Source organism: Salvelinus sp. IW2-2015, linkage group LG3 (assembly GCF_002910315.2).
Source record: "Salvelinus sp. IW2-2015 linkage group LG3, ASM291031v2, whole genome shotgun sequence".
Taxonomy (NCBI): Eukaryota; Metazoa; Chordata; class Actinopteri; order Salmoniformes; family Salmonidae; genus Salvelinus; species Salvelinus sp. IW2-2015.
The window spans coordinates 30,220,217-30,231,915 of NC_036840.1; the positions used below are offsets into that span (position 1 = coordinate 30,220,217).

An 11,699-nucleotide genomic window follows, 5' to 3' on the forward strand; every position below is an offset into this window, starting at 1 on the left:
TATCATGTGTTGGTGTGTAAGGTACATGCAGTCACAGGTCATTTTGTCACGCTCGTCGTCTAGGTGGAAATGACCGGACCAAGGTGCAGCGTGGTCGTGGTGAGCGTACATTTCTTTTTATTTTATAAATGTCGCCAACAAAAACAAGAAACAACAAAAACAAACATGAAGCTGACTAGGGCTATACAGGCCACTAACACAGACAACTACCCACAAAATACAAAGGAAAAAAGTCTGCCTAAGTATGATTCCCAATCAGAGACAACGATAGACGGCTGTCCCTGATTGAGAACCATACCCGGCCAAAACATAGCAATATAACACATAGAATGCCCACCCTAATCACACCCTGGCCTGACCAAAATAGAGACTAAAACCCCCTCTATGGCCAGGGCGTGACAGTACTCCCCCCCCCCCCCCCCAAAGGTGTGGACTTCGTCCGCAAAACCTGACTCTAAAGGGGAGGGTCCGGGTGGGCATCTATTCACGAAGGCGGCTCCGGTACGGGACGTAGACCCCGCTCCACCTCTGGCTTCCCCCACTTTGCTGGTGCCTCTGGTGCGGGGACCCTCGTTGCAGGCCCCGGACTGGGGACCCTCGCCGCAGGCCCCGGACTGGGGACCCTCGCAGCAGGCCCCGGACTGGGGACCGTCGCTGGAGGCTCCGGACTGGGGACCGTCTCTGGAGGCTCTGAACCACGGATCGACGCTGGAGGCTCCGGGCCATGGATCATCACTGGATGCTTTGTGCCATGGATCATCACTGGAGGCTTCGTGCCATGGATCATCACTGGAGGCTTCGTGCCATGGATCATCACTGGAGGCTTCGGGCCATGGATCATCACTGGAGGCTTCGGGCCATGGATCATCACTGGAGGCTTCGTTCGTGCAGCAGGCACAGGACTCACCAGGCTGGGGAGACACACAGGAGGCCTGGTCCGTGGGGCAGGCACAGGACTCAACAGGCTGGGGAGACATACAGGAGGCCTGGTCTGTGGAGCAGGCACAGGACTCACCGGGCTGGAGAGACACACTGGAGGCCTGGTACGTGGAGCAGGCACCGGATACACTGGGCCGGGGAGGCGCACTGGAGGTCTCAAGCGTAGATCTGGCACAACCCGTCCTGGCTGGATGGTTACTTTCGCCCGGCAAATGCGGGGCGCTAGCACAGGACGCACTGGGCTGTGCAGGTGCACCGGAGACACAGTACGCAGAGCCGGCGCAGGATATCCTGGCCGTAGAGACACACTGGAGGCCAGGAGTGCTGAGCCCTAATCACACCCTGGCCTAACCAAAATAGAGACTAAAACCCTCTCTATGGCCAGGGCGTGACACATTTTCTATTTGTCGATTAGAGAAAATTATATGTAAATGGCACCATACCTGATCTGTGACTGGAACTATCATCTATATACATAAAGATATATCAATACAGAACAAATGCATTCTTTTGTGTTTCCAAACTCTGGAACAATATATTTCGCAGATTTCCATGCAAATCTAATATATTCATCACATTGGGGCTCCTCTATGTGGGAAACAGTAAAAAAAACAGCTCTCATTTTACTAGCAACCCATAGGAATAAGCAGGACGCGAACAGATGGGATTATCGTATGATGGGAGAGGGTTTGGGGGGGCTTTGTTATCTTGACTATTTTCTGTAGGGCATTAGGCTTGCAACTGGATTGATTTGAAGATTGTCTGCTCTTTTCAGAGCAACAGCACTGTTTAGATGCTCCGACTGTGAATGCGAGGCTGAGGGAGAGTTTTCTCTATCCGTTCTATAGACTCACGCAGATAATGGTTGGGAACACAAACGGGGATGTGGTCTACGTTGCGGAAACGTCGCTAGTGAGTACTAAAGCAACTACCAAGATAAACATCACTTTTCAATGATTGAATTGACTCTCAATGAATCTTCTGAATTGCAATGAATGTAGTCAACCCTTGTACCTGACTATGCCAAGCTGTCGCCATGGCCTGATTGACAGTGTAGGTCCCACTCCTCTCTGCCGCCCCAGTCTTGGGTTTTGAAAACGGAAGCTGGCTTAGAGGCATCTTCTGTCTCAGGTCYAATTACCCGCCTCAAGGGTGTGGTCTATGGTAGCTGTGGGAGGTTAACCAAGTGTGACTCCTCCTCTAAGGGCGGGGTGTTAAGTGCCAGGGCCGCCCCCTCCACCACTTCCACCTCATGCCCCTCCTCCTCCACAGGACTCTACCCCTCCTCGGACAGCGTCACAACCCCCCCCCCCTCCTCCCGCCTGTCACTCGGGCAGAAGCAGTTAGTCTCCGCCTCTTTGTTGAACTCGGGGGCGCCCTCCCCGCTGCTGCCATCTGCTCCAAAGTCGCCGCCAGCTGTGGCCCGTTCCCACGACGACGCTCCAGAACTTCCCGTTCTGTCATCTGGTCACATTGGGAGAAGAGGTCATGGTGAGAGTACACTTATAATTAAGTTGCAACTCCCTCTAAACCTCTGGAGTGGTCAACCGTCCTTCTGAAGAGCTACTTGGTGTGCAGGTTTTTACTCAAATACATTTTGTATTCATACTCCTGCTCTGCTCTACCACAGCTGATTCAGCTAATCAAGGTTCTGATGAGCAGCCGAGGAATAGTCTAATCATAAGAATAATTGAATCAGGTGTGATCGAGCAGGGCTGTAACAAAAGTAACCCAAAGCCCATTGGGGAAGTAGGTTGAGCTGTTCCTACTGCAGTGCCTATACCTGAACAGTCTCAGGCAGCTAGTGGTTACTTTTATACAGGGTAAATGTCCAACTGATATTTGTATGTCGCAGGCAGCAAAGCTTGATAGTGGTCAAAGACTCTGGCTCTTTCTCAATTTGTCTTTCTGCAAATCTCCTCGCCTCCTTTCAATCATATTGGAGGAGAAAGTCCAAGGTCCCTCCCCTCAGACCTTCTCATCCAATGCCTTTTGAGAAGGAGGTGAGGGTAAAGGATGGGAGGAATCGAGTAAAAATGACTTGGGAAAGAGTCATGACGCAACCAAACTCCTGTTGATCGTTAAGCCACATGCTACATCCAAAACAGCCTCGGTGCATGTAGTGCTGTGTAAACAGATAACGTATCAGTGTAAGCTTTGAAAATCACTCAAGAAAAGTGAGTGAGTCAATTTGAACGTTACAGACATTCAAAACACAACTCCACATCATATCATTCTCTCTGAGCGTCTGTAAAAGGTCCTTGCTTAAATCCTCACTTTCAATTGAGAGAATGAAGATGACATTACAGCTTTGCGTAACTAACTACTTCTCTTTGGAGTTGGGGGGCGGTGTCAATCGCCAAAGTTATTTTGATTACTTATGTGACTGAAGCACTTCCATGGCAACAGGCTAAAAATAGTGCGGCGGTGATGAGCGCCCAGACGGGGGACAGGGAAGCGTGACGCRCCACTATCCCAGCGATGGCAACAGCTTAGTTCTGCCACCTCTCCAAAATATGCTCCCATTCCGCGGATTACTGACCCATATTTGTGAATGTTCATCTAAAAAGGTTAGAGACAGCACACAGAGTACACCTGCCCCACCCAAAATAGGAAAATAAAATTCACACTGGCATCCATATTTATGGGGCCCCTCCTTCCAAAAACACGCCCCAACTTTTTGAATGTCAGCAGGCGAGAATCGTGCACGCATTTCCAAAATGCCATGGCATTTGAGGAGCATCGGGTTCTTATTTGTCAGCACCAATGAGAGGCCAGGGCTGAGGGAGAGGCGGGAAAGGGGTCAAATGTAGAGGGGTGTGTGGGGGGAGGGGGGAGGAGCTAATTACAGCGTTTTAGCTGCCGGCCGAGGGCGCCGTTCAACAAACAGTGGAACCCAGTTACATGATTACATACTTCCCTTTGGGTGGTTGTGTTGTGGCATGAACGTGAGGCTGAGGCGGGCACGATGTGGCAGTGGGCGAAAGGAGCTCGGGTCGCTGGCTCTCGCTCAGCATAATGGTGTCTCTTTCTTCTTAACCAACAACTCCATTGGGAAGAAGAGTTACCTTCCACTAAGTTTTCCCCACAAAGTCACAAAARACAAATACCCAACAGACACAGAAGCTAAAAACAGAATGACATGAGGGGGGTTTTCAGGCGTAAGCAGGTAAGGACYGAGTGTTCTCCGACACACAGATAAAGTCATATTCATRCAAATGCACGCACACACACACGCAGAACTGTGCTCACAGGAAGTGGCTACAGTTCCCTGTCATCCGTCTTCATTAGTGATGGCTGCACGCCTCCTGGGCTGACGCCATATGCTACTCATAGGGGACCGTGCACCYTATACCAGACATCGCACACGCACATGCATTTATACGCAGACAAACACACACAATCACTGGACGCAAGACAAAAACCACTTCTAGGTGCACTYAAGTGTGAAACACAAACAAAAACAGAAGAATGCAAAAATGGATGATGACACGTTTCAATATCATGTTTCAATGGCACATTTCAATATCATGTTTCAGTATCAAGTTTCAGTGGCACGTTTCAATATTATGTTTCAATGGCACGTTTCAATATAATTTTTCAGTTTCATGAATGGCAACCATGAATGCAGGGCACTGCTCATCTTTTCTGTAGTATATCAGGGGTTGGGGTCAATTCCACTTCAAATCAATCTGCTGTATGGCAATGGTTGCAGACAGTGCCTTGATTTTCTTGTACAGTRTACCCTTTTTCTTTCCTCTAAAGGTGTTTATAGACAAAGACTCACCGCAGTCCCTTTTCTGTACACTCATTTCTCATGTTAGCACATTTGTCTTAAACACCCATTGGGATCCTTGCAATGGCAAGGCATATCCTACATTTGACATTTAAAAAGAAAAGGAATTTAGAGACTTAGTAGAGAGTACATACATTTTCATCCTGGTCCCCTGTGGTAATCGAACCCACAACCCTGGTGTTGCAAGCACCATGCTCTACAAACTGAACCACGTGCTAAAAACAAACTTTTCTTGTGACAATATCCCTTATACTGGCTGAGAGATTTGCTCTCTCTGAGTTGAGAAGGCCTTTGGTGACTTGTAAGTTGTTCAGGATGCTTTTTAAATCAGTAATAAGGTGGTTATTATGTATGCAGAGCAGAGCCCGGGCTGAGCACAGCAGGTCTTCAGCACACGCCGTGCTCGGGAGGAGGTGTGGAGGACTGGCTTTATACCCTCCTGACAGCTGCCCGTCCATTCCTCCTCACACACACACACACACACACAAATGCATACACACAGGCAGGCAGATACCCACACACTCTCGCATCTCATACACACATACACAGGCACACACACACACTCTTGCATACAATCATATACACAAACACACCAGGCATGCAGGGACACACTGAGACAGATATCCCACCAGTACGCAGTATGCATCCAGATATGAATGTACACGCTCACAAAGTCGAGTGTCTACACTGACACCGCATCCTACTTCTGCCCAAACATATCCTACAGCACAAACAGGGATCTGTAAACACCCAGAGGCACCTTCTCCTGATACCGTATACAAACACATTCTAAAACAAAGACAGCAGAGAGGTAAGTACCACCTCCACAAATAGCCCTGTATCCACCTTTAAACTAAACAACCAAATGATAAAACCCCATACTGTAAGCCTGTATCCCTCTTATTTTGACAAGGTGGCAGGTCTGTCACAACCGAGACACCGTCTTCATGAGACGCCGGCCTGCACCATCCCTGACGTTGATCCGCCGAGAGGTCGGCAGCAACGACAGGGTAGAGAGAGGGAGCGAAAAGAGAGGGAGCTCGGTTCAAATAGACCCTGGTAATGATATGTCTATCTATCAGGGCATTGGACCCTGTATCTTCTTCTCCAGTGTGGTAGGCTATGAGTCTCGCCCTGTTTTGCCGTCGAGTCTGGCTGATGCGCCCTGACAGGCTTTCAGTGTGTATTCCAGCGCTCATTCAACAGYGGATCGCTCCCAGGGGGGTTTTGGGTAGTCAAGTCAATCACAAGTCTATTTGAGTGAGTCGCAGTGTTTTTTTTCCTTCCTTTTTACTTGTCGTTCGGGAACAACGCACTGCACCTCTAATGTTTTGACTCAGGGCGTGCCCCCAATCGGCACCTCTTTCGTTTTTTATTTTCGCCCCGTCTGTCCATCTTGACACGGCCACTCTCTCTTTTCCTCTCTCTCACTCGCTCTCTTTATCTCTCTCTCTCTTCATCTCTCTCGCCATCTCTCCCTCTCTCTGCCCCACGCCGACTGTGGTGGTGGACAGAGTCATGTGGCACTTTGGGCCTCGTCTCCAAATTCCCTAATAACAGCACATTCCCCTAAATGTGTTTGTAATGTGGGCAATCATTTTCAGTAATGGATGCTTGTCAGTTTTATGGCGGGGAGAATGACGGTCTCATGACAGGCGAGCTTCATCGAGCCGCTGCTCGCCACCTAAATCCTGCCAGTGCACTTTAAATACAGACCAACACCCCCCTCTGGTGCATGCTGGACGTACTGTCTTATAATCTCAGGTCTGGCTGCCTTATCTCCTAATGGCACTATGTATTACTTACTTGAGAACAGTTGTGTTAACCTAGTTCAGGTAGTAATCATGTTATTAAGAATTAAGCCGTTGGTATTTGAAATATTTAATGAGCAGCGGGAACGGCCCCTTCGACAGCCCTGACTTGATGCTGTTATGGGACGCGTCCTTACGGGGGAAATATCTCCCCAAATTACCTTTGCAATTCATCACAMGTAGTTTTGGAACACATCCCAAAGTTACCCTAATGCATGAGACACGGACAAATGCAGAGTTCCACAGACCATCCATCCTTCCCCATATAAGTGAATGGATCTAGAAATATCCTCTGTAAATCCTAACACACATGAAACACCWGTTGCTAGAGGCTAATCTGACATTCAATGATCATCAACACTGCTCTGGCCGGGCGGCAGGTAGCATAGTGGTTAGGAGCATTGGATCAGTAACTGAAAGGCAGCTGGTTCAAATCCCAGAGTCGACTCGGTGAAACATCTGCCGGCGTACCCTTGAGCAAAGCACTTAACCCTAATTGCTCTAGGGTCGCCATCAATAATGGCTGATCCCTGGCTCTGACCCAACTCTCAGGGGGAGTGGGATATGCAAAGAATTAGCACGTGTGACATAGATAATTAGGTGGGTGCTTCCATTTGTCCTATCTCAGCATATGGATCTGATTCATCCCAGTATTGGAAACTGTATTTGTACTTACATTGAAATATACACAAAGATGGATTCCCCCTCTAATTTTGATAAAAGGGAGCAGTAAGTAGTCTCTCGAGACAAACTTAACACAAATGTTATGTATTGAGTAGCCAAATTGAGTAGGTGGCCAGTGGGCATGATGATGTTGCTCTGGGTTCAGAGGTTAAGCAAGTGACTACATACAACAGGTGAGAAGATCCCAACAGTTGACGTGAATACACAAGGAGTGGTCATAGGCTGGAATGGAGATGGCATCAGGACGGTGGGTGTGAGTTGGCATCAGGACGGTGGGTATGAGCTGGCATCAGGACGGTGGGTGTGAGCTGGCATCAGGACGGTGGGTGTGAGCTGGCATCAGGACGGTGGGTGTGAGCTGGTATCAGGACGGTGGTTGGGAGCTGGCATCAAAGACGGTGGGTATGAAACTGGCAATCAACAGACGGTGGGTGTGAGCTGGTATCAGGACGGTTGGGTTGGAGCAGGCCATCAGGCGGTGGGTGTGAGCTGGTATCAGGCCGTGGGTGGCGAGTATTGAGCTGGCATCAAGACGGTGGGTATGGCTGCTCAGGAGGTGTTGAGCTGCATCAGGACGGGTGGCTTGTTTGAGCTGGCATCAGGGTGGTGGGTTAGGAGCTGGCATCAGGACGGTGGGTGTGCAGCTGGCATCAGGACGGTGGGTTGGAGCTGGCATCAGACGGTGGGTTGAGCTAGGCATCAGGACGGTGGGTGTGAGCTTGGTTTCACAGGACGGTGGGTGTGAGCTGGTATCAGGACAGTGGGTGTGAGCTTGGCATCAGGACGGTGGGTTGGAGCTGGCATCAGGGTGGTGGGTATGAGCAGGCATCAGGACGGTGAGTGTGAGCAGGCATCAGGACGGTGGGTGTGAGCTGGTATCAGGACGGTGGGTGTGAGCTGTATCAGGCGGTGGTTGAGCTGGCATCAGGACGGTGGGTTGGAGCTGGCATCAGGGTGTGGTATGAGCAGGCATCAGGACGTGGTGTGAGCTGGTATCAGGACGGTGGGTTGGAGCTGGCATCAGACGGTGGGTATGAGCTGGCATCAAGACGGTGGGTGTGAGCTGTATGAGGAGGTGGGTTGAGCACGGCATGAGACGGTGGGTGTGAGCTGGTATCAAGGGTGTGGTATGAGCAGGCATCAGGACGGTGGTGTTGTGAGCTGGTATCAGGGTGGTGGGTATGAGCGGACATCAGGACGGTGGGTGTGAGCTGGTATCAGGCCGGTGGGTTGGAGCTGCATCAGGGTGGTGGGTAATGATGAGCTGGCATCAAGACGGTGGGTGTGAGTTGGTATCAAGACGGTGGGTATGAGCTGGCATCAAGACGGTGGGTGTGAGCTGGTATCAGGACGGTGGGTTGGAGCAGGCATCAGGACGGTGGGTATGAGGTGGCATTAATGAAATGAAATAAAAATGTATTTGTCACATGCGCCGAATATWACAGGTGTAGACTTTACCGTGAAATACTTATTTACGAGCCCTTTCCCAACAATGCAGAATTAAAAAGTAAGAAAAGATCAAACCAAATTTGATTTGTCACATGCTCCGAATACAACAGGTGTAGACTTTACCGTGAAATGCTTGCTTAAGCAACAATGCAGTTAAAGAAAGAGAGTTCAGAGAATATTTACWAAATAAAATAAAAATAGTAAAATAAAAAGTAACATAATAAAAATAACAATAACAAGGCGGGCGTGTCAATGTAAATAGTCCTGGTGGTCATTTGATTAATTGTTCAGCAGTCTTATGATTTGSGGGTAGAAGGAAGCTGGAGCCTTTTGGTTCTAGACTTGGCGCTCCGGTACCACTTGCCGTGCGGTAGCAGAGAGAACAGTCTATGTTAATAGGGGCCTGTTCAATCCGCCTTTTCCTGTAGATGAGCAAATCAGAAAGAAAAGGACGTATCTAGTACTATTGTGTTACACAATAAAATAACAATAAGACTATATACAAGGAGTACCGGTACCAAGTCAATATGCAGGGGTACAAGGTAGCGGAGGTAATTTAGGTAATATGTACATGTAGGTATGGGTAAAAGTGACCAGGCAATCAGGATAGATAATAAACAGAGTAGCAGCAGCGTATGTGAAAGTGTGAGTGTGTGTGTGGCGTCAATATGCATGTGTGTGTGTGTTTGTGTGAGCGTATGTAGAGTGTGTGTGTGTGTGTGTGTGTGTGTGTTTGGGTAGAGTCCAGTGAGTGTGCATAGAACCAGTGCAAGAACGTCAGTGCAAAAAAAAAAAAAATGGGGTCAATGCAAATAGTCAGGGTGGCCATTTGATTAACTGTTCAGAAGTCTTATGGCTTGGGGGTAGAAAGAAGCTGTTCAGGAGCCTTTTGGTACCAGACTCGGCGCTCCAGTACCGGTTGCCGTGCGGTAACAGAGAGAACAGTCTACGACTTGGGTGGCTGGACAATTTTTAGGGCCTTCCTCTGACACCGCCTGGTATAGAGGTCCTGTAGGGCAGGGAGCTTGGCTCCAGTGATGTACTGGGCCATACACACTTCCCTCTGTAGCGCCTTGCGGTCGAATGCCAAGCAGTTTCTATACCAAGCGATGATGCAGTCAGTCAAGATGCTGTCAATGGTGCAGCTGTTTAACTTTTTGAGCATCCAATGGCCCATGCCATATCTTTTCAGCTTCCTGAGGGGGAAGAGGCGTTGTCGTGCCCTCTTCATGACTGTGTTGGTGTGTTTGGACCATAATAGGTCCTTAATGATGTGGACAACGAGGAACTTCAAGCGCTCAACGTGCTTTACTACAGCCCCGTTGATGTGAATGGGGGCGTTCTCGGCCCTCCACTTCCTGGAGTCCACGATCAGCTCCTTTGTCTTACTCACATTGAGGGAGAGGTTGTTGTCCTGGCACCACCTTTCCAGGTCTCTGACCTCCTCCCTGTAGGCTGTCTCATCATCGTTGGTGTCGTCAGCAAACTTAGTGATGGTGTTGGAGTCGTGCGCAGCCACGCAGTCGTGGGTGAACAGGGATTACAGGAGGGGACTAAGCGCACACCTCAGTGGGGCCCCCGTGTAGAGTGTCAGCGTGGCGGATGTGTAGTTGCATACTCTCACCACCTGGGGGCGGCCCGTCAGGAAGTCCAGGATCCAGTTGCAGAYGGAGGTGTTTACTCCCATGGTCCTTAGTTTAGTGATGATTGGAGGGCACTATGGTGTTGAATGCTGAGCTGTAGTCAATGAACAGCATTCTCACGTAGGTGTTCCTTTTGTCCAAGTGGGAAAGGGCAGTGTGGAGTGCAATATAGATTGCGTCGTCTGTGGATCTGGTGGGGCGGTATGCAAATTGGAGTTTTAAAAGGGCTTTATAAATAAATTTGATTGACTAAGTGGATTCAGAGTGTCTGGGATGATGGTGTTGARGTGAGCCATGKCCAGCCTTTCAAAGCATTTCATGGCTACAGATGTGAGTGCTACGGGGTGATAGTKATTTAGGCAGYTTACCTTGGRGTTCTTGGGCACAGGGATTATGGTGGTCTGCTTGAAACATGTAGGTATTACAGACTGGGTCAGGGATAGGATGAAAATGTCAGTGAGTCCAGCTGGTCAGCGCCAGGACAGTGGATATGAGGTGGAATCAGGACAGTGGATATGAGGTGGCATCAGGATGGTGATGAGCTGGCAGTTTTTGGGAGGATGCTCAGGTTTGTACTGGCATGACACAATGGTGGGTATGGGTTAAGTGCGCAATACACAACACATACTCCCTATTCCCAGAGACCAGCGGTAGGTCAAGCCTGAGGGCATCCGCAGCCAGGGAGGGGATACACCCAGTTAATAAAACTGCATTTCATTGGTCAGTTCATTGGTTAGTTGAAGTGTAAGTAACGCTGGGTAACATTTAATCATACAGTCCTATTGTCGCTGGCATTAACTAGGTATTTGCATATAAATGTTGGTAGACACAGTGTGTTTGCTCATGGTGTGGTGCTGTGTTCTCTGTAGAGTTGGCTAGCTGCTAGATCTAGTACTATCCAACCAGGCAGAAGCCCAATGTCATGATTGTAACCAACTAGGAGGAGGGGAGGACATTGTGTGGCGTGGTATATGAACATGTGTGTGGACTGTGTTGGAGTGTGTGGATGGTGGTGGAGTGTGTGTCTAGGCCTGTGTGTACTATTGTAATGGCTTCCGTCGGTAGAACGAGAGGAGGACCAGAGGCGTGGTATGTATCCATATTTATTAGAATACTTTTTCTATAATGAACAAAACAATAAACAGACGAAAACCCAACGAAGCTACAGTCCCGAACTAGAGAACACAAAAACAGATGAACGAAAGAACAGGAACAATCACCCACAAACCAACAGTGAAAACAGGCTACCTTAATATGGTCCCCAATCAGAGACAATGTAAAACACCTGCCTCTGATTGAGAACCATATCAGGCCAATAAGACAAACCTAAACAAAGAAACACATAACATAGACTACACCCACCCAGCTCACGTCCTG

General features: G+C 49.0%; 1 pseudogene; it reads right to left on the reverse strand.

The window, feature by feature from the left end:
* Window positions 1-1,952: 1,952 nt before the first annotated feature.
* LOC139029505 (uncharacterized) overlaps window positions 1,953-11,699 on the reverse strand; it is a 19,173-nt pseudogene continuing 9,426 nt past the window's right edge.